Source organism: Ochotona curzoniae, unplaced genomic scaffold (genome assembly GCF_017591425.1).
Source record: "Ochotona curzoniae isolate NIBS_2020 unplaced genomic scaffold, NIBS_Ocur_1.0 contig_883, whole genome shotgun sequence".
Classification (NCBI taxonomy): domain Eukaryota; kingdom Metazoa; phylum Chordata; class Mammalia; order Lagomorpha; family Ochotonidae; genus Ochotona; species Ochotona curzoniae.
Genome location: NW_024466599.1, coordinates 33,184,507 through 33,192,997, shown reverse-complemented (window position 1 = coordinate 33,192,997; position 8,491 = coordinate 33,184,507). Strand labels below are relative to the sequence as shown.

Genomic DNA, 8,491 nt, shown 5'->3' with positions numbered 1-8,491 from the left:
TTCATAAGGAGACAAAGAATCTTGCTTCCCTTTTTTATGGTGTTCAGGGCATCTTACAGACCCGGGCCATGCCAGTGGACAGGCAGCCACATTTCTTGAGTTCTCTAGCAGCGGCAGCCTAGTCACCCTGGCTGATGTAACAAAGCACCATGGACTGTGAAACCTAAACGACAGACAGTCATTTCTTTGTCATTTCCTCTTCCTAGAAAGGCACCAATGCCACCATGGCAGCTCCACCTCATGACCTCATCCAAGTCTAATTACCTCCCAAAGGCCCCTCCCCTCCTGATTTCATCACATTAGGGGGTTGGGAGTGGGGGTAGTAGCTAAGGCTTCAACATATGAATAGGGGAACAAAACAAAATTTCTGGGGAACTAACCCTCCTGAGGACATAAGTGCCCACTTATCTATCCCAGCTAAATGCATATATACTGTCTCTGATCTTCTATATGTCAATAAGCTCATTCCCTTCCTCTACTGGACACAGCTCTGCCCTCTGGGTGCTCTAAATATGTCTGGCCTGTTTGCAGACTAAATTGTTTTTTTCTCTAGAAAGTGTCCTGCCTCCCTTCCTTTCTTGATGGTCAGATCTGAGCAGTGGGAATTACAATGCCAGGAGAACTCTGAAATCCTGAGATATTCCGAAATATCTCACACACATTAGAGGAGGGTTGGATAGGTTTGTCTGAGAAGTACTTTAAAAGTTGGTAAATGATCAATCCTCTAGCTGGGCAAGTGGTGACTGGGGGTTAACCACACTCTGAAATCACATAGAACTCATAGCTTCCCGTTCAGCTGGACCACAGAATAGGGTGAAGATAGAAAGGCCTCCTAGAATTGCTTAATTGGGTGTTCCTGTAGTCTGAGACATTTCACAATTTTAGAAAGATTTGTCCAACCACTGTTCCACAAATGTTGTCCATTGTTAGCTCCTCAGGGAAACAAAGTTAAGAATCTTCCACAATTGGCTGAAAGTTTAGCCTGACCTAAAATCTTTAGGATACGTGTTTCACTGTGGGTCACATGCCTTCCATGTGTACCTATTTCCAGAATTGGCCCCAGAATTTAGCTAATATCTGCTCTGAATAAGGGGTATTGGCCAGAACCATTTCCCCCCTTCCCATAACAATTGCAGATAGTTGGGTCGGGTGGTAGGGGCTCCAATCACAAAGAACAGTGGGTATTGGGGTGCCCTGACCTCTCACTTGGAGCTAATGAGTTCCTGGTGCCTCCTCCGTGCCTTCCCCCTGCCCAGAGATTCCTGCAGGAAAGTGTGGGCAGAAAGAGTGAGGGTTAAGTCTGGAGCTGTTTTGTTTGCTTTGCTTTTGAAAGATTTATTTTATTTTTATTTGAAAGGGAGGGAGAGAGGGGGAAAGAAGGGGAGAGAAAGAGAGAGAGAGAGACAGAGAGAAAGAAAGAAAAAAAGAGATCTTCCAGCTGCTGGCTCATTCCCCAAATGTCTACAATAGCTGGGGCTGGGCAACAGTGAAGCTGGGAGCCTGGAGCTCCATTCAAGTCTCTCATATGGGTGGCAGGGTCCCATGCATCTGGACCATCTTCCACTGCTTTCCCAGACAGATAAGCAGGGAGCTCAATGGGAAGTGGACCAGCCAAGACTTGAAGTGGGGTTCCAATATGAGACTAGTGTTACAGGGAGCAGCTTAACCTGCTGTCCCACAACGAGGGTGCCTGGAGCTGTTTCGAATCCAGGTTGCCTGCTGACTCATTTTAATCCTGGGCTGAGCATAGTGTCAACACTCTGCCACTCCCAGGGCCTAGTCAAGGCTCTATACCTGTCAAGAAGCCGTGGACACTGATATCAACAGAGATCTGGTTTAGAGATCTAGTTAGCCATTCTGGAAAATGGGGCTTGGGGCCCTGGTTACCCAGCTTAACATGTGCCTCTGGCCAATGGGAGAGTTCTTTACATTGCCTCTCTGGTGTCTTTCTGAGCCTGCAGGACCTTAGGGAAGTTAATACATAACATTCATGTTTCCCCATCCATAATTAGCAGATGGAGGTAATGATGTCAGCTCTCTCACAGACAGAGCTGCTGGAGACCAAGTGCTGCTACTGGCTCCTTAAGAACAGTCTTACTGAACCCCACCAGACTTCAGAACCCCCATCAGGGAAAGTCCTTCCCTGATAAACACCCGACTTTCCCAAAGCAGCCGGCCTTGCTCCCTCCCAAACCTGCCACCTGCTTGCTTCTGTAATACAGGTGCCCCCTATACAGATGCCAGGGTGGGAAGTCTCTCCCCTGGAGACCAGAGTCAGAAAGAGGCTCCTCCAACCAAAAACAAAACAGAGCCTCCAGTCATTTCTTTCTGAGTCAAGGAAAGTGAGATAAAGGTGAAAGAATTCTTGGTTAGGAATTGGCTGGGAGGGAGTTGGAAAGCCCTCACCAAGGGAAACCATCAGGTAGAAATGGCAGAGGTGGGTGGAAGAAGTCTTGAATCCGGTTCTGCCACCCTCTGAGCATGTACTTTATGATGGGTACCATACTAGGGTCTAAGAATATCAAGGTACTTCAAGAAGTTTTTAGAAAATTGTATTCAAAAAAAGTTTGTAACATGCAGCCAATGTACATCATGGAAAGAAATGCAAAATGCAAAAAAATTTTTTTGCACCAAAATGAACTCATACTTTTAATTCCACTTTCCATAAATTCTTTTGAAGTTCCCTTACACAATGAGAAAGGCAGGATCCTTGCTTTCTACATCCTCAACCGTACCCACATCGCTTTATGGTACGTGAAGCCTAGTAATAGAATGAGGGCTGAAGGAGAGCAGGGCAGGGAGAGGCTGGAAAGGAGGTGAGTGGAGTGAGCACAGCCCTGAGACAGAAGGCCTGAAGCTTCCAGAAACCCATGTGCTTATACGACATCCTGTGCAGAGGCAGGGGGCAATGCTAAGCAGATCACATTTTAAAATTCCAAACTGTGGACTCTGCATGGTAGCCTAGCCACTAAAAGGCTTTGCCTTACATGCACCAGGATCCCATGAGGGTGATGGTTTTAATTCCAGCTCCCTGCCTGTGGCCTGGAAAAGCAGTCAAGGATGGCTCGAAGTCTTGGGACCCTGCACCCACTTGGGAGACTGAGAGGAGGCTCCTGACTCCTGGCTTTGGATCAGCTCAGCTCTGGCCTTTGTGGCCACTTGGGGAGTGAATCATCAGACGGAAGATCTTCCTCTCTGTCTCTCCTCCTCTCTATCTGACTTCCCAATAAAATAAATAAATCTGGGCCCGGCGGTGTGGCCTAGCGGCTAAAGTCCTTGCCTTGAACGCCCCGGGATCCCATGTGGGTGCCAGTTCTAATCCCGGCAGCTCCACTTCCCATCCAGCTTCCTGCTTGTGGCCTGGGAAAGCAGTCGAGGATGGCCCAAAGCTTTGGGACCCTGCACCCATGTGGGATACCTAGAAGAAGTTCCTGGATCCTGGCTTCGGATCGGCATAGCATCAGCCGTTGTGCTTACTTGAGGAGTGAATTATCGGACGAAACATCTTCCTCTCTGTCTTTCCTCCTCTCTGTATATCTGCCTTTCCAATAAATAAGTAAAATTTAAAAAAAAAATAAATCTAAAAAAAAAATTCCAGACTGTAACTGGCAAGGTGATTATGTTTTAAACAATAATTCCTTAAGGAGAGAGCAGAAATCTCACACAAGTCCCAAATCAATTATTTGGCTTTACTCAGTACATCTGCCCACCTCGCTGCCCTACAGGGTTCTGGGGTGAGGAGCCACTGACACTCTGCTTGAGCATGTCTCTGCCTGGCTTTCTAAGACACCTGCACCCACAGGCTCCTGTAGAAGGTCAGGGTCTGACTCCACCTCCAAACAGGCAAAGGCAGTCTTCCCAACCCCTCGACTGAAGTATTCTCTGGAAAAGGCTTTGCAACCAAGTGGTAGGTCAGTTTTAGAGAAGTTTCTCAGTTTATTGGGATTAGCCCTAATACTATTAGAATTTTCTTTCTTTTGGGACAGTGTGCGCTTGAACCCTAGAGCAGGGACTAACATTTTTCAGTCCCATCTGTCTGCCAGTGTGACTGTCCAGATTTCCCAGGTCCTGAAAAGAGTTCCAGATCATCTAGACAAACTGAAATGCTGGATTCTATACCCAGTGCACAGCCCTGCCCGTTTGCAAAGCCATTACCATTCCCAGCCTCACATGTCAGCTAAGGCCCACCCTGATTTAATAGGAAATTAATGCTGAACAAAAACAAAGGATTAACTTAAGCAAATAGAGAACCCTGGGCTTAGACACTTTGTGTGTCGAATGGATTAGTTTCATTTGGGACTGTAGCCAATTAGAGAGAACGTGGGGCTGCTGAAGTGTCCTGCCTGCCAAGGGCGACTCCAAGGGGAGGTGGGTGATGATGGCAGAAATTATTCATTAAGCAGGACAAGGGCCGCTGATCATCAGCTTAGCAGAGTCAGTCTTCAGCTATATTATACATTTCTAGCAGGGTGTACTAAGTGCTCATCTTTTCTAGCATCTTCTACAGTACTTAGTAAAGTGCTCAACACTTACAAGCCACTCAACAAAACAAATATTTGTTGAACAAATGAATAAATAGGTTTCCTCCCTGCCAGAAATTCCCTATCCCAAAGGGAAGCAAAGTGTTGAGTGAGTCACAAGTATTCCAATTGTTGTGTGCGGGACCTTTCATTTCCATATTGTCTACAGTTCTAGGAATTCGCTGAGAAACAGGCTTGGCTTTATGAAGGAACAATGCTCCCGAGAAGCTGGGTGTAAGTCAGGATTTCACCAAACAATTTCATATTTTAAATGCACAATGCAAGACAGCTATTTTAAGAATGCAGTGAATTGGGATAGAAAGGGAGCCAGGAGAAAGGCCAATCACAGAATAGGTGCCCATTGGTGGGGAGATGTTCACTGCACTCTCCCCTCTCAGTCTTCCTTGCCAAAGGTCCAGTCCTAAAGATTATCTTACATTCTTCAAAAAGAAAAACAAAAAGAAAATTCTCAAGTGCTGTTGCCTTTAAAAATGCAAATGAGTGATAAGTCTTCTCCTTGACTTCCTGGATTGCAGCTGTGGATTCCCAGTAAGGGCAGAGGGGAAAACAGGCTGGGAAGGCAGTCCGCAGCAGATCCCGCTTAGCTCTGGGAAGTCAGTGAGTCACAGGAGCCCCTGGGGGAGCCCACAGAGAAGACTCCTGATCAATGACTGTGGTGCCAATTGAGCAATCAACAAACTGATTCCAAAGGGGGCAACCAGGACCTCTGCACCACAAATGCTAAGGTCTGCCCTCCTGGAGGACATTGAAGGGTTCTTTCTGGAGGGCAAAGCACATCTGGTGAGGGTGGGAGTGAGAATGGGGAACGGGGAGTAAGCCCTCAGACTTACTGCTATGTCTGTGCAAGGATTGTTAGGGAGGCCCAGCAGGAGGTGGACGGGCACACTGTGAACCAATAGGAGACAGTGCTGTCCCTGGGGGAGGACTCTACAAATCTGACTTTGTGTGCATGGGCTCCCATACCCCTGCTCCAATACCCAAATCTGTGTGTGTTCAAGTCCCTCACAGGTGCAGTATTTGCATCCTAAACTATATCAGGATACATTATGTTGGCTCAACTGACTGATCCTCCACCTCCAATGGCAGCATCCCATATGGGTGCTGTTTTATGTCCTGGTTGTTCCACTTTCTGTCCAGCTCCCTGCTTGTGGCCTGGGAAAGCAGTAGAGGATGGCCCAAAGCCTTGGGACCCTGCACCCGTGTGGAAGACCGGGAAGAAGCTCCTGGTTCATAGCTTTGGATCTACTTAGCTCCAGCCATTGTGACCACTTCAGGAGTGAATCAGTGAATGAAAGCTCTTCCTCTGTATTTCCTTTTCTCCATATATCTGCCTTTCTGATAAAAATAGATAAATCTTAAAAAAATCTTAGAAAAAGAAAAAAAAAAAGAACTACACAATCTTCTCACATGCATTACCTCATCTCTAGACTAGAATGCATAATGCCATGCTAATGTTATGTGGATGCTTAGCTCTTAGCCTATTGTTTAGGGACTTGTGCTAAAAAACCGTTCACATTTAGACTTTTTTTTCTCAGCATCTCTGGCCCACAGCTGGCTTAATCTGTGGATGCAGGACTCCTGGAGGGCAGACTGTAATTTCTCTCCTTTGTTAGCTTGTGCTCAGCCGGGTTACATGCTTTAGCCAATGAAACATGTGCAAAAAGTAGCCTGGGCTCCTTCCGAGGCACAGGTGGTGAGAGCCAGAATCCTGGGTCACCACAGTGTTCAGAAAGCGGCTGTCATTTCATCCTAGATCCCAGAGCAGATGGCACAGAGAAGGAGCCCCAGCCAACCTGTGCTAAATGTGACCGATGAAGGAGAAACAGTTTTTTGAGGCTCTCAACTCCTGTGAGTGGGGGCTGTTTATTTCCACAATGTAACCTTGTCTATATGGTTGGGGCCCTGCAGCAACGCAGAGGCAGATGCGAGAAGCATAAATCCCACAGGAAGACCCATTGAATCCACCAACACACAGCCAGGGCTAAGTCCTACCAACAAGATAGGGAAAGAGTGTGGAGAGTGTGCAGGGCATGCATCTCCCAGGTTACCCTTAGCCTGGAGTTGCCAGGCCTCAGAGATCTAAGGAAGGCTCCTCTGGTCTCTGGGGGATTAAGATAATCTTTAGTGAAACCTTGCTAGTGGCTCCTTCCAAACGAACACACACTCAGTTTTCCTTCCTGTTCTCTGATCTTTCTCATCTTCTGTCACTCCCTATCTGGGGACTAAACATGAAATGATACCCAGCCCTATAGCTCTATCTTGCACACCAAGGCACATCCTAGACCCAAGTCAACCAGGCCTGGGTGGGCAGCAAAGATGGACTTGCAAGAAATATATAGAAGCAAGGCAGTACAGAACTAAACTCTGCAAGCCTTTTTTGTATTGAGAATTTTGTCCTTTTTCTCCAGCAGAACATCAAATGGCGGATGACGCTGGTGCAGCAGGAGGCCCGGGAGGCACCCCCTACCCCACCGCCCTCTGCATGGGAGGCACCCCCTACCCCACCGCCCTCTGCATGGGAGGTATCCCCTACCCCACCGCCCTCTGCATGGGAGGCATCCCCTACCCCACCGCCCTCTGCATGGGAGGCTGAGGTAGCTTCCACTGTCGGCTTCACAGCGGCCTGCTCGGGTGTGGCCAGGGAGTGCGCAGCAGCAAGGCCAAGGACAAGGAGTGGATCCTCATCACCAAACTGGGCCGCCTGGTGAAGACATGAAGATCAAGTCCCTGGAGGAGATCTACCTGTTCTCCCTGCCCACCGAGGAGTCTGAGATCATCAACTTCTTCCTGGTTGCGTCCCTCAAGGACAAGGTGCTGAAGATCATACTGGTGCAGAAGCAGACACGCACCAGCCAGAGCACAGGTTTCAAGGCCTTCATTGCCACTGGGGACTACAACGGCCACGTGAGCCTGGATGTCAAGTGCTCCAAGGAGGTGGCCACGGCCATCTGGGGCACCATTATCCTGGCCAAGCTGTCCATCGTGCCAGTGTGCCAAGGGTACTAGGGGAACAAAATTGGTATGCCCCACACGGGTGATGGGGCGCTGTGGCTGCATACTGATGCGCCTCATCCCCTCACCCCGTGCCACTGGCATTGTGTCGGCTTCAGTGCCCAAGAAGTTGCTCATGATGGCTGGCATTGACCACTGTTACACCTGGGCCTGCGGGTGCACTGCCACCCGCAGCAACTTCACCAAGGGCACCTTCAACGCCATTTCCAAGACTTTTAGCTACCTGACCCCCAACCTCTAGAAGTAGACCGTGTTTACCAAGTCTCGGTACCAGGAATTCACCACCTGATGAAGACGTACACCTGTGTGTCTGGGCAGAGGCCTCAGGCCCCCGCTGTGGCTGCCAGCTAATTTTGTACACAAGGATAATAATAATGCAATTTGAACTGAAAAAAAAAGAGTTTTGTGATGTTTCTGTAAATTGAAATGTGCCATCTTAACCATTTTAAGTGTCCATTCTTAGCAGCATTAGGGATCTGTATTGTTGGGCACCCATCCTGACCATCATCCCCAGATATCTTGTGAAACTAAAATTCCTATTCCCTCTTCCCCTTAACCCTCAAATTACTGCTCTCATTTCTGTCTCTATGAGCTGCGGTGTTCTCCCTATTGTCAGTATTTCTGCTCATGTTACAGAAGAATGATCCATAAGCACATTACCAATATATCTACTTATTAATATATAGGTCAATACATTTATACCACTCTGTTAACATACTACATGTATTTAAAAATATACAAAACATAGAAGTTTTTATCTTGAAATAACTTTAGATCTACAGAAAAGTTGTAAAAGTTGTACTGCTTGGGCCTGACATGGTAGCCCAGCAGCTAAAGTCTTCATCTTGCACACACCAGGATTCCATATGAACACAGGTTCTAATCCCAGCTGCTAGACTTCCCATCCAGTTCCCTACTTGTGGCCTGGGAAAGCAGTC

The 8,491-nt window shown here is 47.7% G+C and overlaps 1 pseudogene; it reads left to right on the top strand.

The window, feature by feature from the left end:
- Window positions 1–6,960: 6,960 nt before the first annotated feature.
- Window positions 6,961–7,904, top strand: LOC121165309 (annotated as a pseudogene).
- The last annotated feature ends 587 nt before the right edge of the window (window positions 7,905–8,491 follow it).